Source organism: Glycine soja, chromosome 8 (genome assembly GCF_004193775.1).
Source record: "Glycine soja cultivar W05 chromosome 8, ASM419377v2, whole genome shotgun sequence".
Lineage (NCBI taxonomy): Eukaryota > Viridiplantae > Streptophyta > Magnoliopsida > Fabales > Fabaceae > Glycine > Glycine soja.
Window position 1 is genome coordinate 32660477 of NC_041009.1, and position 19831 is coordinate 32680307.

A 19831-nucleotide genomic window follows, 5' to 3' on the forward strand; every position below is an offset into this window, starting at 1 on the left:
TGTGTTCTGGATTACTCAATCTAGAATCATGCTACAACCTCATGGGATCACCTATTCTGGAATAATGTTAGTATAATTCCAGATTGAGTAATCTGAAACACAATATGCATTCTAGAACAATACTATTCGAAAAAAATATTTTTTTTACGGATTACACGATCTGAAAATGGAAGGAGAGAAAAAAAAACCTAATGGATGGGAAAAGAGAATGGATGAAATTGTGGGAGGGATTAAAAAAAGAGTAAATTACAGTGACTACCCTTGTGATTTATTTTTATTACACTAGACACCCTTTAGTTTTTTGAACCCTACAAAAAACATCCTAACTGTTGTTTTTTTGTTTCATTGGTCATCCTTTGATTTTTTCTTTAGTTAATTACAATGACCACCCTTGTAGTTTGCTTTTATTACACTCGTCACTCTTCCTTTTTTCGGCATGACTTTTAACCTCATTTGTTAAGTCTATGAAACTTCCATTAGTAAATTTAATAAAAGAAAAAAAAAGACATTCATTTATGAAAGAAAAAAAAAGACAAAAGAAAATGATGTTTAAATAGTGACATGAAGAATTTTGTTGGTAGTCATTTTAATACTCAATTACATGCATTTTTTTGGGTTTACTTAATTGAACTTTAAAACTTGATTTAGCTTTTTGAAATTTAATGTGAACCATTTTACACACATGTACTTCTCGGCAACCATTTAAATGTGGAACAACTGCAAAATTAAAAGGAACAAATAAAGGCATTTTAGACAAAGAAAATTCATTAAAAACCATGGGCTCCTCATGTCACAGTCTCAAACTAACTTTTCTCATGTCTAAAACATCAAAGGGTGATTTCCACAAAAAAAAAAAAATCAAAGGGTAGCCAGTGAAACGAAAAACCAACAATTAGGATGTTTTTTGTAGGCTTCAAAAAAGCAGGGGTGTCCAGTGTAATAAAAGCAAACCACAGGGGTGGTCATTCTAATACTTAAAAAATACTAAGAACGGATATAGTCCCATATCCATCTTCAACCTTGCATTCTACATGTCTTTGCCATCCATCGTCGCTGCCTCACCCTTCAAATCTCTAGATTCAACGCCAATCATGTTGGATTCGTTGAAGGTCGCAACATTGACCTCGCTATGGTTGTTGTGGAGGATCGAACCTCACTATGGTTGCGGTGGAGGAATGAACCTCACTGTCGTTGTGCCAACCATGTTGGGCCTCGTTGTGGGCCATTGTAGAATGCTAGTGGATGGAGAAGTGCAACTGACAAAGCATAAAGGGGTAACAAGGGGGTATTAAAACTTAGGAGGTGTATGAAGTAAATTCTCCCTTCTATTTATTAGGGGATTGCTATTAGCACTACTACTTTTTCTATTGACACTACCTATGTTGGTGCCTTTTAGACATATTTTAAAATTGCCCCTTGAAAAATTGCATAATGGAATTGTGCTTTGACTGTGCAATTGGAGGGTGAAAAAAAAAAACAACGGAAATACAATTCCGTTATACACTTGTGCAATAGAATCTTGTTTTCCGCTGTTATTTTTTTGGGTTAATTAAGTTTTTAATCCCTAAACTTTTTTAAAATTTGGTTTTAATCCTTAAAATTTTGTTTGACTAGTCAAGATCATTCAACTTTCTTTCCAGTAAGGTTTTTAGCCCTTGAACTATTGTTTGATTAGTCAATGTCCCTCAACTTTTTTCCATTAAGATTTTTAGTGCCTAAACTTTTGAAAAATTCAATTTTTAGTCCTTGAAATCTCATTTAATAATGGGTTCAAACTTTTGTTCCGGGAATAAAATTGATTTTTTAAAAGTTTAGGGACCTTGACCAATCAAACAAAATTTTCAGGACTAAAAACCTTAATGGAAAATGTTAAGGAACCTTAACCAATAAAACAAAAGTTTAAGGACTAAAAACCTTAATGGAAAACGTTAAGGAACCTTAACCAATAAAACAAAAGTTTAAGGACTAAAAACCCAATTTGGAAAAGTTGAGGGACTAAAAATTTAGTTAACCGTATATTTTTCACCCCCCAAATATTACAATAGAATTATGATTCCATTGTATTATTTGATTCCACGGACAAATGTGTAATAGAAGTACAATTTTGTTTTGTTTGTTGGATCAGCTAGGAATTTAGAAGGGAGGTTGAATAGATTCTTTCAAAATCTTTATTAATTATTTCTTTAATAAGATTAAAACAACCCCTTTTAATTAATCAAAATTTCTCCAAAAGATCATATAAAAAATGTTATTATAAGCCAGTAAACTTCAATGATTATAACATGTGTAAAAACAAAGTTTTTATGGCCCTTTAAGATCAATTTCAATACCAAGATGAATTCAAGACTAAGAGTTAAGAGAATAAGAGAATCACACAAGAGTTTATACTGATTCAGTTCAATCAAGACCTATATTTAAATGTTATAAGTCCTCTTAGAATTTCCACTATATAGAGAAAACAAGTACAAACACTATACATGTGGCGTCCCTAAATTAATGACTGGTTTAATAGTAATAATTTAAATAACAAAAACCATGGTAATTTTTTTCTTCTTCTTTTTCTTTTTCATTTCTTTCTCTTTTCACCATAACTAGGTTTAGAAGGAAAATCCTCACTATAAAGTCCTGAATGGCCAGTTCACAACTCTATTCGGAGTCATTTCTTTCTTACCGCTCATAATTCTCTAAATTATTTTGCTGTTTCAAAAGGAAGAATATACCAGCCATTACTTTAGGTCGTCACGTGAAAATAAAAGGATAAAATACAGTCGATAAACTCTTTTACAAATAAAGTTGCTAATGCTTTCTTTTCAAATAACAAGATTGATCATAAATGCTTTCATCATTTAAAGCTGTCCAAAATATGGGAGTTTCACAAAATATATAGTGTCATCCAGAGCAAAGGTGTCCACAGTGTTGGCTTCAGCCACATGTATACAATCATCAAATTCCTATACATCAGGTCTACCCATACAAAAACAAAAGAGTAAACCTAACAGTCAGTCCTAGATACACCCACCCTAAAAAATAATACAAAACAAATCCGAAAAAAGCTGTCCACTCCACCGTGCGCTGAAGCGTCCGTGCAGGTTCATCTGGATGCACCAAAGAAGTAGCCGTGAATCGAATGGTGCCCCAAAATCGGCACCTCCTGTTGCCTTCGAGGGTCTCCCAGGCTCCCTCTAGGCACTCCATCTCTACTCGATCATGGATTAGCTGCGCCGCCATCACAATCTACAAGGAAGAAAAGAAAGGGGTAGACTCTTTCACAAGAATCTAACTATACCGCCGCACAATGCATCTCATAACCACTACATGACATTAAAAGGAGTATCTTAAGGCTTTTCATCTCTGGTAATCGATTACACAGCCTTGGTAATCGATTACCAGAGGCTAAACTTGAATTACACAGCCTCAGGACATGAAATATGCAAAAATGCACTGTGTAATCGATTACACATACCTGGTAATCGATTACCATTGACCCATCCCTCTGTGTAATCAATTACACAGGCTGGTAATCGATTACCAGAGGCTCCCTTAGTTCCCTGACTTCGTTTTTCAAGCCTGCTAATCGATTACACCCCTTGGTAATCGATTACCAGAGACCATCTTAGCCTCATGTCTTCATTTTTAAGCCTTGTAATCGATTACCCACCCTTGGTAATCGATTACCAGAGGCCATAATCCACATATCACACAAAATTCACAGCTGGCCAGCCACCACAAGCCTCCTTGCTTTGTGGTCTTGTTTTCCTTTTATCTGTTGACTGCCAGGAGCTCGCCTGCTTAGGTACATCACAGGTTCTCACTGACCGACTATGCTCGGGTTGGGTCGGGATTGGTCAAGCTTGGTTTTGGGCAATAGCACCCCACCTGACGTCCCCAAGGTCTCCTGACCCCCGCGACATATCTCCAGGTACCACTCTGTGGTCAACAATAAAAGCAGGAAGTTTCACCCTTCAACACTTCCTCATCTCAAGCTTGTAGGATTATGGGGTACCCATCACATGTGGTACTAGGTGGCGGTCGGGCGATGGTGCACAACAAGTTTTCCACATCCACAATGCGCGCATAAACCCACCATCCCCTGTTGCCCACCTCCAACTAAGCTCACGTACTCCCACGTAGCCCATATCCTCGTTTCTCTCAACACCGGGTCCCCATCAATCCTCCCAAGCTTCCACAACATCCAAGCAAAACAATATTCAAACAGTACAAGCTATCACAGCCAAGCAAAACAGAGCAAAGGCAGAAAACTCTGCCAAAACACCAACCAAATCACAGCTTTTCTCACTTAAAGACCCCAGTAACAATTCCTTCGATCCAATTCGTTAACCGTTGGATCGACTCCAAAATTTTACTGGAAGTCTATAGTACATAAGCCTACATTGTGACCGTTGGGATCTACTAGAAAACATCCAGAACTCATTTTACATTACTCTTTCCACAACCAGCAAATACATAGCATTTTTCTGCACTTGTGCAAAATCCTGCTGCACAATTTCACAGCAAAAATCTGCACAAAGTGCAGATTTCGAAAATCACACTTCCTCTCATCCAATCTTGCTCAAATCAATCCCTACAAGTCCCAAATCATGTATCAATCATGCCTAACCCAAAATCAAGCTTTACAGCACAACAACATAGAATCTAGGTGTCCAACACCCCTCAATTCAATGGTTTTTCTAGGTTTGAAAAGTGAAATTTAGAATGAGGTAAATTTGAAGCAAACTCTCACCTCACACCAGTCCATAACATCTATTTAGACTTGTTCAAACTGGATTTACACCTAAAATCTCACCGAATCAAAATTTGACTCTTCAACACCCAAATTTGTCCTAGAAATGGCTCTTTGTTCACTTTGGTCATTTGTTTTTCTCTCTAGCACAGTCCACGCTTTCTCCCAAGTCCTAAATGACATTTCAAGCTAGTATTAACTCACTTTAACCTCCATTTACCACAGAATTTAGACTTAGCCTTCCAACCCTCAAAGCCTAACTCTTTTTTTTCACTCATAACATCACATTCTTACTTTCTAACCCTAGGTTAACTCTACCATTCATCTCTAACAGTTTTCCATAAGCAATTTCAGCATATAAACATCACAAACATCATCACAAAAACCCTAAAACAGAATGGGTATGTCTAACTCATCCAAACATGGCAATTTCAACAAGCTTTCAGCAAATGTCTTCACAAATAATCATCACACAGCAGAAACCTAGCAAGACTACCCATCATATCTCCCAAAACCCCATACCCACGAAAATCAAGAGAGAAAGAAGTCCACCCAAACCTGAATTTTCGAAGTCCCACTCGTAGCCACGCACTTCACGACCCCGAAAATGCCCTCATTTCGCGATTTGGGGCAGAAATGATGGCCAAAGGTTGAAGCTTTGCTTGGAGCTTCAATGGAGAATGAAGAAGAAGAAAATGGCAATGTGAGGGAGAGAGAGAGCTGTCTGAAAAGTGTGGGGGCTGAGTGAAGAGAGAGAAAAGCTCTTTGATTTTTAAATAAAAGGGTTTTCTGTTTTTCTATTATTTTATTCAAGCTCTGCCACATGTCCCTCTTTGAGTGTGGGGGCCCACTTTCCCTTTTTGACTGTGACCCATACTCAGTCACAAAAGTGAGGAAAATCTGACCTTTGAAACGCTAAAATCCTGCCTCGGTTTGCATGCCGTTTCTCTGGTTCCAGTTCCTCGCGTTTCTCTGCGTCCGTCGGGGCCAGTTTTCGAAAGCAAGCAATATATATATCAAAACGCTCAGAATAAAACCCCGAGCGTGGTTCAGAGGTTGGTTTTGTTAAATTCTAAGTCGCACGCAAAACGATGATTTTTAGACTAATTACTTAAGAATTAACCCATAACCTCCCAGTTATGGATTTCTCTTTCTTAATTAGCCTAACCCGCATATCTTGCCCCCACTATTCCTACTTCTACCAAGAACATATATGCATATACACTGAATAGTACTTATATATATATATAATCATTCAAAATACATCGTTTTTTTTCAAAAATTCCAGGTAGAAATTTCCAGGATGTCACAATGCACACACAATTCTTTAATAGAACTTTAATCTTTCTCTTGAAACCTACAAAAGAAAGACTAAAAATTGAAACTTTATCAATTCTATGAACCTCTTTGTAACCCTAACCAAGAATCACAATCTAAACGAATGAAAGATAAAGCATTAAATACACTTGAATGTGTAGATCTTCAATATCTTCAAGTTTTCTTCACAAGATGGCCAATTCATGATGTTAGAATGAATGATTTTTTGATTAACTTCAATCTTTAGACTAAATGCAGTGCAATCCTTTTAGAAGATTGTTCGCTTCCGACAAGTGCACCGGATCACATAAGTAGTATAAAATGATAAGAACCAAGTATCGAACTCTCGGGGAACTTGTGTTACTTGGTAAAACTATTTCAGTGAATAGGTGTCTAGTGTGTAAAGAGATATGTTTACTATGAACAGGTGTGTAACCTAACTATTAAAAGGAAAATCATGTGAGTAATGATGTGTAAATACAAATAGACGACATGTTGGTCTTCCTAATAGGTGCCTGATGTTAAAAGGATATTCTCTACTTAACAATGCTTATGCGTTCTATGGTGTCTCCTAAAATGCTAAACCCCGATTCCTCATGATAGTCTAGCCTAATCCTGATCAAGCATCATCCGCAGATTCCTCTTGTTGGACTAAACTCGGCCAGGATCGCATTAAGACAAACATACAACCACTAGGATATCGTACCCCGATCCCTCATGATAGTACGACCAACTAGTCCTGTCCTATCAAGTTCTAAGAATTAGACCAGTTTCCACTGTTGAATAACCCTAACAAAGCATGCATCTATGTGATCAAGGTAAAAGCATACTAGAATGAAATACAGATAGCACAAAGAACACACAAAACATCATTAGATAGATAAAAATATATTTACATCAAGTACCTACAAGGAAGATCCAATAGAGGATTTAGCTTTCCATAACTGGGAAGCTTCCTTTACAACAAAGAGAAGAGAAAGATGAAAGATTGCAGAAATACAAGTAGTGATGATGTCTCCTCCACCTCTAGTACCTCACAATCACTCACAAACTCATCTCAAGCTCTCAGGACGGCTTCCCCTTCAAGCTCTAGTCTTTGCAGATCTTCACACAACAAAATATCTCAAACTCTCTGGAACTTGGACCTTTCTCTCTCTAGAACTCTCTAGACATGCAGAAGCTTCAAGAAAAGGCCAAACTCCCTTCCAAAATCTGATTTCAGGCATAAATAGGTGGCTTTGTTCGTGCTCGTGCGCTTAGCGCAATTCTGAACCGCTTAGCATGCATTAGTGAATTTTGGCTTAGTGTGGGCTTTTCTCGCTCAGCGAATGGATTGAAGCGGTGCGCTTAGTGGGATGGCCCTTCGCTCAGCGAACATGCACAGCTCATCCTTCTTCCAAATTCTTCCTCGCGCTTAGTCGAGGAATGTTGCGTTCAGCAGATGGCTCGCTAAGCCAGCAGATTGGCTTAGTGAGAAGGCGAAAATCAGCACTTCACAAACTCACCTAATTAACCTAAAATTGAGAGAAAATGATTATTAAACACACAAAATGGAAGTACTAAGTATTTATTACCTATCTTTACCAAAAAGTAATTACAACACTACAAAATAACCATAAATTGGAGGAGTTTGATACAATTTACACAGGTTTTATACACACAAGTTAGTCGTATTCATCGACTAACAACTCCCCTAAATTTTCAGTTTTGCTTGTCCTCAAGCAAATAAAGAACAGTTCACTAGTCCCCAAGTGACAATAATATGCAGTGACTATGTACAAAGGTGTATGTAGCAAAAGTCACTGATTGCATGACACAAGAATGAAGCAAAATGCTCTCATCAGTTGTCTTTCACAAAATATGCAGTTATTCAAAGAGAAGAATAAAATGTAACCTGTACAATTAGATGAAGTTAGGCATAAGACAAATATTAAGGAAAGTAGCTTAAACCACAGTCTCATGGCTACTATTTCACTCAAGCACAAGTGTTTAAGTTATTCATTAATAACAACTAGCAAGAGGTCCAATCTTTGAACTTCATCTCAAGCCATAAAGTCATAAATGCATGAACAAAATCAAAAGGACTTTCATGGGCTTGTAGTGAGGTTTGGCTTACAAAAAATCATTGGTTTTTCTAGGATTCAAAGGTTTAGATTCTAAGAGAGCACAAATTCTAGACTTATCCAAGTGATCTTTTCAATACAATTTAGCTTACTCACTAGCCTTTCACTTTAATTTGCTTTTGACCTTATTACACCAGCACACATTTTCTTTGATTGCTTTCTTTTTCTCTTTTTTTTTTAACACACAACTTATTTGTTTTGTGTGCTGATGCTTTATCTTTTTCTTTGCATCCCAATCAGTTCCACTCCCCCAAATTTGGGGTAAATTTTCCTTGAACCATATGCTCTCCTAGAATCTAAACAAGGTATCTGGAGATAATCATATAGGTTCACGGTTCAATTATTGACACAATCATTCAACTCACAAAGGGTGCAAATGATACAATTATAATTCAAGGTAAGCTCTTTGGTCAAATGGCTTGTATATACACAATCATGGCCTTCATCATGTCCTCATTCATACATTTCATTCTAAAATTCAGAGATTGATGCAAAGATTATTACTCACAGCTAGTTGTTCACTCACAGTTTAAGATCACACTCTCACCGGTTTTGGTTCAAGCTTTTCTTTCTCAACCAATCTGTCTATTGACTAACAATTCTAATTGCAAGTTCACATTCTTGTTCTTTCTTTGTCTAACATATACATTTGCTCAAACTCATGAAAAGAAACACAAACTCCATCACAATCATGCATTCAATTCAAAATCAAATCATACACCAATTTGCACAAAAAGATGAAAGTGTTTCACTGCATAATCATCAAAATCAAGTCAAACTGTTCCATATGCTTCAGAATGAGCAAACCAACTACCCATATGCAAAACTAACAGTGTATATATAAACATAAAAGAAATACTGTACTGAAACTATAATCATAATAATAATAATAAAAGAAAAATCATCAAGAATTTAGAATTCCTGTGACTGGTCCTGTGTATCCTATGTCTGAACATCCTCCTCATCGGTCAGATGAAGTACTGGAGTAGCTGGAGGAGAAGTGTCCAGAGTCAGGACTGGTGTGGTCAGGTCCTCAGGTACCTCTAGGATAGGAGTGGAGGGGTCTGCTGCATGCTGAGGTGAGGGTAGGTCCTCAACTGGTGCAGGAGGCTTTGAAGTGGCCTCAAGAGATCTCTTAGGAGTGGTAGCAACTACCTGTCTCACATGTGTCTCACCTGCCTCCTCCACTATAACGAATGGCTCTGGAATGGTGGCCTCAAATGACTCATCCTCCACATGCTGTGGTACCTGGGATGTGGGACCTTCATCTTCCCTGTGAAGAGAAGGTTGAGTCCCAGGCCGGGCTACAATCTCCTTAAACTGCTCAACTGAAGGAATAGATCCTGGAGGTGCCTCCACCTATAAACTCTGTAATAAAATGATCTGTCCTTGATGAATGCTCTGAAGCATGGCTTCAAAGCACTGAGAATCTGTCTGAGCTGGGACAGAAGGACCTGTTGAAGTGGATGCTGGAGTAGGAGCTGTAGATGTGGAAGGAAGCTTAGCTGGCCTAGCCCTCGCCCTCTTAGCCCTTTGGATAGAAACTGTTAGATCCTCGGGATTCCAACAGTTCTTCCTAAAGTAGGCCAAGTTAATGATCAGGCTCAGGCGTTCAAAAGTAAGGTTGTCAGAGACAACCCCTTTGGCTCTACATAAGGCGGTGATCAGAGCAGGAAACCCAAGTCTAGAAGTGTTAGACTGGGCTATAGAAGTCATCTGGCCAGAAATAAGAGCTCCTATGTTCATGTCTATGCGAGAGACTAGGCCAAAGATCAACCTAGATCTGTCCACTGTCAGATCATAGGTATGTGATGTGGGGGCCAGGTTGGAGTATGAGAGAACACTCCACACCTGGGCTAAAGTAGTCAAATCTTTCCTGAGAATCCTCCCAGGATGACCCTCAACATTCAAAATGAACCCTCGGCCCGGTATGCATAAGGCAGCCTCAATCTCTCTGTAATCTGTGGGCAGCCTACAATATCTGGAGTATGTGGGTAAAGTCTCACCCTTTGCCAATACCACAGGTGTCTCTAGGAATGTGTTGAGACAATCAGCATCAATCTTCACTAAATGGCCTCTGACTCTAGCTTGCTTTGGTGAAGGGCCCTCAGAGCTGTATAAGTTTGCATAGAGCTCTTTCACCAAAGCCAAGTCTATGCTCCCATCAACCAAATTGGTGAGGCTTTTATGGAAATTACACCTCTCCAATTCCATCTTAAAATCTCAAGCTCAGTGTAGTAGAGCTCCACCTTCCTCTCAGGCAAAATGTTTCTCCCCAGGACATTATCTGTGTACCGGTTCTAAGCATCAAAGGAGTGAAATCTCCTTGTATCATATTGTGATGTAGGTCTTGAACCAATACTCTTGCATTTCCTAGAAGCCATCTGCAAATAAAAGAACCAAACAGTTAAACAGGACACAAGTTATTCAAATTCAAAAACTGAAAAATAAAACTGAAAAAGGTACTGGCGACTTAGCGAGACATGGTCCGCTTAGCTGGCCTTCACAAAAAAACACACTACCGTTTAGCGCCTTATGGGGCCGCTTAGCGAAAGTTGCAGAAATTCAGCTTCTGCATAATCGGCTTAGCTGGCAAGTGCCTGCTAAGCCTAACCATTGCCGCAAGGATTTGCGCTAAGCTTTTCAAGGTTCGCGCTTAGCGGCACCATACACTTAAGAAAATATACTAAGTATGGGATTTGCCGCAATGAAATGCGCTTAGCTCAGGTAAGCTCGGCTTAGCGTATGGCTTCCAAAACAAAAATTGACTAAGTTACCTGGGCTTAGCGATTCAGCCTCGCTTAGCCACAAGCATCTCAACAAGAGGATGAGTGTTCATCCTCAAAAGATGAACTCGCTTGGCACGGTAGGCGCGCTTAGCAAGTTCTTTCGAGAACGAGTATATTCAATGAATACTGATGAACTCGCTTAGCGCAGCATGCTCGCTTAGTGAGTTCATCGCGTTTTCCAAAAAAACGCCGAAAACGCAGTTCATTTTCTTGCACTTTTTTTAGCCTCTTAAAGGAAAATCAAACATGCAAACCAACTAAAATGACATCTACAGTACGAACATATATAAAGTCCTAATCTTTAACTACTTCTAAAAAAACATTCAAACCTTAAGAATCTAAAGCTAAATTTAAGGTTTTCTAACCTAAGGTTTAACAAAGTAAAAGAGAAAAGGAAGTACGAAACTTGTATCGTTGATGCTTTGTGATTAGGAGTAGACAATGCAAAAAGAGAGCACAGATGCGCGGTGAACAAATTTTTGGAGAGAGAGAATGCAGGGAAAGAGTTTGTGAAGTCTGGCAATTGTGAGTGTAACTGCCGTTACACTCAATTAAACAATTTTTTACCTTCTCGCTTAGCGGACCGCTACCCTAAGCGAGCCAGAGAGACGTTTGGTTTCTCAATGAGGCTCGCTTAGCGGATCTACGCGCTTAGCTGATGTTTGAAATTCAAAATCATTTTTTTTTAGCACAAAGGGCTTGGCTTAGCACACGGATAAGACTACTTAGCGAGTTCTGCAGATAAAAAAAAACCTGCAACTCTCGCTAAGCCGGGCTCTGGACCGGCTTAGCTAAAAATGATGCATCTTGAGTATAGAGGAGAGAGCGCTTAGCGGAAAAAGAATCGCTTAGCGCTTAGATTGATGCAAGGATATAAGCTTAGCTGCCATGAGTGGCGCTTAGCTCAATGAAACCTAGTTTAGGATGCAAGGAATTCAGCTTAGCCGTCATGACTGGCGCTTAGCTCCATGAACCCCAATTCTGGCCGCAAGGAAATGAGCTTGGCGGCAACTAGTCGCGCTTAGCCAAAGAATACAATACGCTTAGCGGTTAGGCCGTCGCTTAGCCGAATTCAGATCGAATTGAAATTGGCTTAGCTCAGTCTTGGCCAGCTTAGCGGGCCAAATCAGCCTAAGATGCAAGGGTTGAGCGCTAAGCGCTTGAGACTCGCGGCTTAGCGCATGACCAAAGATGCACTTAGCGCGAGGCCTGTGCTTAGTGAAAGGACTGTTTTTTCAAAAAATATTTTCTAAGTTATTTTTCAGTCCCTTTCTCAAGAAATTGAAACCCTTATATCTAACATTCAAGGATAAGCTGATATACCACAATGTACAGATTATAAAGCAAGTTCCACATGATATAATGCATGAAAAACAAAGATAACATAAATTAAAACTGGGTTGCCTCCCAGGAAGCTCTTCTTTAACGTCATTAGCTTGACGTTTTTACCTCAATGGGTGATATCATGTTTTGGTTCTTACCTCCAGAACCTCTAGACCCACTTCCGTTACCTGTAAGCAAACATTTTGTTTTGAAGCAGGCTTGTCTTCAACAAACAAATCAAAATCAATTTTCTGATCTTCAAAACCCATCTCCAGCTTCTTTCTACCCATATCAACTATGAAGCTTGCAGTTAACATGAATGGCCTTCTCAATATTACAGGAATGTCAATATCTTCACAGATATCCATTACCACAAAGTCTGCCGGGAAGATAAAATGTTTCACTCTGACCAGAACATCTTCAATTACTCCATATGGTTTGGTAATGGAGCGGTCAACAAGTTGTAAAGTAATCTTAGTGGGCATGATCTCCAACTCTCCCAACCTTTTGCACATGGAGAGTGGCATTAAATTAATATTGGCTCCCAGGTCAATAAGATCCTTTCCCATAGTGACTTCTCCAATTGAACAAGGAATAGTTACACTCCCAGGGTCTTTATGCTTGGTTGGAAGGATCTTTTGAATCACAACACTACAATTTCCTTCCACTACGATGTTTTCCTGGTGAATATACTTATGTTTCCTTGTTAACATATCCTTCAAGAACTTGGAGTAGAGTGGCATCTGTTGTAAAGCTTCTCCGAAGGGCATGGTTATTTCCAGTTTCCTGAAAATATCTAAAAATCTTGCCAAATGACGGTCCTTATCCTTCTTGGAAGGTACTACAGGATATGCTACTTCCATACCTTCATTCACAGCTTTATCACTTCTACTCTTCTTTTCATTCTCAATTTTTTCATCTTTTTCAATTTTTTTATTTCCTTTTTCTTTTTCTACTTCTTTTTCTTTTTCTTGGTCAATAAATTCTTTTTTCTTGACCATTATTTGTTTCTCTTTTTCCTGATTGTTTTCACCTCTCACATCATTTTTCTTGCCATCAATACCTTTCTTTTCATCAGCTTTCTTCTTGTGCACAACACTCTCCTCATCCTCAGCCTCCACAAACCTCTTACTCCTTGTCATCACAGCTTTGCATTCTTCCTTGGGATTTTTTTTCTGTATTTGCCACAAAACTATTGGATGACTTGTCAACTATCTGCTTGGCCAGTTGTCCCACCAGGACCTCAAGGTTCTTTAGTGCTGACTCAGTGCTTTTATGATTTGACATTGTTACCTACATAAACTGAGTCAAAGTCTCCTCCAACTTAGTAGTTCTTTGAAAGATGTTAGGCCCTTGTTGGATTGGCCTGTTCAAAGGTCCACCCTGGTCTTTGTTGAATTGATTGCCAGGGTGTGACCTCCACTGTCCTTGTTGATTATAAGGACCCTGCTGGAAGCCTGAAAATCCTCCTTGAGTATAGCCTTGTCGTTGTTGATTTCCCATATAATTAATTTCTTGAGTGTTTTCTTCAATGGGAATACATTAGCCTATTTCATGAGCCTCACCACAAATGGTACTACTTGTAACCTGCAAAACAGAAGAATGTGTAGGTTGACCAATAGATAGTTTAGTTGGCAACTTACCAAGTGTTTCTGTTAAAATCTCAAGTTTCTTAGAAAGCAACTTATTTTGTGCCAATAAAGCGTCATGTGATGATAGTTCTAAGAAGCTTTTCTTTGTGGGTTGATGGGTTCTGCCACGCAGAATGACACGATCATTGGATGACATATTCTCAATTAGCTCAGTTGCTTCTACTGGGGTCTTCAGCTTTATTTTCCCCCTACAGAAGCATCTAGCAGTTGCTTGGTTTGTGGCTTGAAAAACCCATGGGTGGGAGTTCTTCTCAATAAACCTCTGAACCTCTCCAATGCTTCACTCAGAGATTCATTAGGGAACTGATGAAATGAAGAGATTGCAGCTTTCCCTTCCGCAGCCTTGGACTCTGGGAAGTATTTCTTTAGAAACTTTTCAACAACTTCTTCCCAAGTTTTCAGACTGTTACCCTTAAATGAGTGAAGCCACCTCGTGGCCTCTCTTGCCAATGAGAATGAGAATAGGCTGAGTCTAATAGCTTCATCTGACACACTGGCAATCTTAACAATGTTGCATATTTCAATGAATGGTTCCAAATGTGCATAGGGGTCTTCATTAGGTAATCCTTGGAATAAATTCCCTTACATTAAATGAATTAAAGAATGCGGGTAGTTGATGTTGTGAGCCTGCACTTCAGGACGTGCAATGCTAGTAAAGAATTGTGGTACTGAGCTGCTTGAATAATCCTTAAGGGTGATCCTTTGGTGCTGCTCATCTGCCATGATAGTGGTTTCAGGCAATTGAGTAGCGGATTCCCTTGATGATGGTGAATCAGGTGATAATGAATTAGAAAAATGAGTTTCTTCCTCAAGAATGGATGTAACTGTTCTGTCTTGCAGAAGTTTCCGTCTCCTCTCGGCCCTGTTCCTTCTTAATGTAGCTTTAATTTCTAAGTCCAGAGGAACTAAATTTCTTGTGGGAGATCTATGCATATAAAATACTAACAGAAACAGCGGTTATCCAATTCAATAAGAGAAGACAAATATGAATTGAGAACAAATATTCACGGATAATCAAAGAATAATGAATAAAGAATAGGCACCTAAAAACGAACTAACTTTCCAAAAAAAAAGAAGCTCCCCGGCAACGGCGCCAAAAAATTGTTCGCTTCCGGCAAGTGCACCGGATCGCACAAGTAGTATAAAACTGTAAGAACCGAGTATCAAACTCTTGGGGAACTTGTGTTACTTGGTAAAGCTATTTCAGTGAATAGGTGTGTCGCAACATGCCCTTTTGCGGGCGTGCGAGGCGAGGCTCACGGGTGCACTTTCCAAAGGAGGAAAGATGCGCGGAGTCGCCACCAACGTTTATTTGTGGAAAACGTCTGAAAAACCAAAGGAAACCGGTCAAAATGAAAATTCTAAGTTCGGGAGTTGTATTTACGTTTGAGGAAGGTATTAGCACCTCTCACGTTTGTCTCAAAGGACAAAAACCTATTTTTTAGAATTGTGAAATTGTGTTATCTTAACTTTTATTTCCTTTTTAATTTTTGAGATCGACAAAAGCAGGGCTCTTGCTGCTACGTACCCTCCATCGAAGAGGAAATCAAACCTACGAAGTTCTTTTTTAAGGGTGAATCAAGCGATTCTTTTTACTTGGAAGGTGATCATTTTAAGGCGTCGGACCTTAAAAATGATCCATTTACTTGGTAATAAAAACTGAGATATTGAACTTTTCAAATCCTTTTTTAACGAATTTTTTGTGGACGAGCTTGACTTTGCAAATTGATTTTAGCCTTAGTTTCACTTTAGTTATTAGTCAATTCAATTAAGAAAGAGAAATCCCAAAGAGAAACGTCCGATTGATTTTTTCGCTTTATTTTACTAAAAGGTATTTTTTATTATTATATTATTATGTTACCTCTTTTTTGATTTCCAACGTGGTTACGGCACGACCAAACGGTCGGAATTCATTTTAACAGAAATTAACGGATATTACAAATCAAATGATCGGTGGAAATTTATTTTATTTTTTGATTAGGCGAGAAATGACTTAAATAAATGATTGAAGCACGTCAAAAGGGGGTACGGAAAGTAAATGAAAACGAGAATAAAAGTACACGAAACAAATGGGGACCACCACGAGTACATAGAATGAATTGAAAAGCTCGGTTTGGGGTACTTACTGGTTGAAGACCAAAGAAAACGAAGAACGAACGATGAATGTCGAAGAACGGTTGAAAATCTTCGCGTAATTACCCACGGAAACGTTATGGAAGTGCCTCGGCTTGGATTTTCTTCACGGAAACAATTTTCCTCAGCAATTTCAAGAGAATACGAAGTGCTAAGAAGGCTGAACCCCTTCCTTCTTCATTCCTCCCCCTATTTATAGCAAAATAGGGGAGGAGCTTGCCACCCAGCTCGCCTAGGCGAGCTAAGCCAGGTTGCTTCCTCCAGAAGCAACCGGCTTCTGGAGGAAGAATCTGGAAGGCCCAAGTGGGCCTGATTGCTATTTGCACCCCTTTTTTTACTAAATACACCCCTTTGCTTTTTTTGGGTGATTCTTTTTCCGTAACGTTACGAAACTTTACGAATTTCGTAACGATACTTATTTTCTTTTCGTAAGGTTACAGAACCTTATGAATCATGTATTTACTCTTTTTTAGTTTTCAAAGAAGTTATGGAAACTCACGGATTGTGTAACAATACTTCCTTTTGGCTTCCGCCACATTAGGGAATTTCACGTATCGCGTAACCATGCTTTCTTCTGATTTCCGGCGCGTCTCGGGACTTTACATATTGTGCAACAAAGGGTGCTAAGTACTTCGAAGCGGTCAATCAAAGGTTGCATGCCATCAAGCAATAGTTCCCGGACGAAATTAGGGTATGACAGTTGCCCTTCTTTACTTACCTTTTATCAGAGATTAGAGGAAAGTAAAGATAAAAACACTGATTTCGTCCATCTTTTCCCTTTCCGTGATTAGTCTATGACGACTCTCGTCTCTACTTCTTCTTTTTTCTGCACAACACAAAACAAAATACAAACAACAACAATAACATAATATACATATATACACATGTTTGGCGAAGGAACCAATCGGGAAAATAGCAAAAACCATATTTCCTAGTCACCAGAGGCTCCGCACTTGACGGTGGAGGACACATGAACAGCGCTAGGCAATCAATTCATGGGGCTCCGAATAAAAGTGGAGAATGGAGAATTGGTGAACAGCGCTAGGCAATCAATTCGCGGGGCTCCAGACTCGTTGGTGGAGGATGCATGAACGACAATCAATTCATGGGGCTCCAAATAAAAGTGGAGAATGGAGAATTGGCGAACAACGCTAGGCAATCAATTCGCGGGGCTCCAGACTCGTTGGTGGAGGATGCATGAACGATGTCGCAACGTGCCCTTTTGCGGGCGAGCGAGGCGAGGCTCACGGGTGCGCTTTCCAAAGGAGGAAAGATGCGCGGAGTCGCCACCAACGTTTATTTGTGGAAAAGGTCAGAAAAACCGAAGGAAACCGGTCAAAATGAAAATTCTAAGTTCGGGAGTTATATTTACGCTTGGGGAAGGTATTAGCACCTCTCACGTTTGTCTCGAAGGACAACAGCCTATTTTTAGATTTGTGGAAATTGTGTTACCTTAACTTTTATTTCTTTTTATTTTTTGAGGTCGACAAAAGCGGGGCTTTTGCTCCTACGTACCCTCCTTTGGAGAGGAAATCAGACCTACGTAGTTCTTTCTTATGCGTGAATCAAGTGACTCTTTTTACTTGAAGGGTGATCATTTTAAGGCATTGAACCTTAAAAATGATCCATTTTACTTAGTAAGAAACTAAAATGATAAACTTTCAAAACCCTATTTTTGTGGACGAGCTTGACTAGGCGAGTTGATTTTAGCCTTAGTTTCACTTTAGTTATTAGTCAATTCAATTAAGAATGAGAAATCCCAAAGAGAAAACGTCCGATTGATTTTTCGCTTTATTTTACTAAAAGGCATTTTTTTATTATTATTATATTATTATTTTACCTCTTTTTTTATTTCCAACATGGTTACGGCACCACCGAACGGTCGGAATTCATTTTAACTGAAATTAACGGATGATACAATTCAAACGATCGGTGGAAATTTATTTTATTTTTAGATTAGGCAAGAAATGACTTAAATAAATGGCTTAAGCACGTCAAAAGGGGGTATAAAAAGAAAATGAAAACGAGAATAAAAATACATGAAACAAAATGTGGACAACCACGGGTACATAGAATGAATTGAAAAGCTCGGTTTGAGGTACTTACCCGTTGAAGACTGAAGAAAACGAAGAACGAACGATGAATGTTGAAGAACGGTCGAGAATCTTCGTGTAATTACTCACGGAAACGTTACGGAAGCGCCTCGGCCTGGATTTTCTTCACGGAAACAATTTTCCTCAGCAAATTTAAGAGAATACGAAGTGCCAAGAAGGCTGAACCCTTTTCTTCTTCACTCCTTCCCCTATTTATAGCAAAATAGGGGAGGAGCTTGCCACCCAGCTGGCCCAGGCGAGCTCAGCTCGCCCAGGTGAGCAAGGTTGCTTCCTCCAGAAACAACAGCCTTCTGGAGGAAGGATCTGGAAGGCCCAAGTGGGCCAGATTGCTATTTGTACCCCCCTTTTTACTAAATGCACCCCCTTCTATTTTTTTGGTAATTCTTTTTCCGTAACGTTACGAAACTTCACGAATTTCGTAACGATACTTATTTTCCTTCCGCAAGGTTACGAATCCTTACGGATTATGTATTTACTCTTTTTTAGCTTTCGAAGAAGTTACGGAAACTCACGGATTACGCAAAAACACCTCTTTTCGATTTCACCACATTACAAAATTTCACAGATCGCGTAAGCCTGCTTCCTTTTGATTTCTGACACGTCTCGGGAATTCATTTTTTTTGTGCAACAAAGGATGCCAAGTAATCTCAAAGCGGCTAACCAAAGGTTGCATGTCATCAAGTAATAATCCTCGGACGAAATTAGGGTATGACAGTTGCCCCTCTTTACTTACCTTTTATCGGAGATAAGAGGAAAGCAAAGATAAGACAATGATTTCGTCCGTCTGGCCCTTTCCGTGATTAATCCATGACGACTCTTTTCTGCACAACACAATACAAACAACAAAAAGAACAACAAAAAATAATATACACATACACATATACACATGTTTGGCGAAGGAACTGATCCGGAAAACAACAGAAGAACATATTTCCCAGTCACCAGAGGCTTCGCGCTGGATAAGGGAGGACACATGAACAGTGCTAGGCAATGACATTCATGGGGCTCCGAAAAAGAGGTGGAGAATGGAGGATTTCCTTGAGGGTCCGCACTTAGACAATCATGAAACATAGCTCCAAACTCGAAGGTGGAGGACGCATGAACGAAAACGCAATTCATGGGGCTCCGAAAAGGGTTGAGAATGGAGAATTGCACTAAGCAATCACTACGCATGGCTCCAAACTCGAAGGTGGAGGACACATGAACGAAAACGCAATTCATGGGGCTCCGAAAAAGGGTTGAGAATGGAGAATTGCACTAAGCAATCTCTACGCATGGCTCCAAACTCGAAGGTGGAGGACACATGAACGAAAACGCAATTCATGGGGCTCCGAAAAAGGGTTGAGAATGGAGAATTGCACTAAGCAATCACTACGCATGGCTCCAAACTCGAAGGTGGAGGACACATGAACGAAAACGCAATTCATGGGGCTCCGAAAAAGAGTTGAGAATGGAGAATTGCACTAAGCAATCACTACGCATGGCTCCAAACTCGAAGGTGGAGGACACATGAACGAAAACGCAATTCATGGGGCTCCGAAAAAGGGTTGAGAATGGAGAATTGCACTAAGCAATCACTACGCATGGCTCCAAACTCGAAGGTGGAGGACACATGAACGAAAACGCAATTCATGGGGCT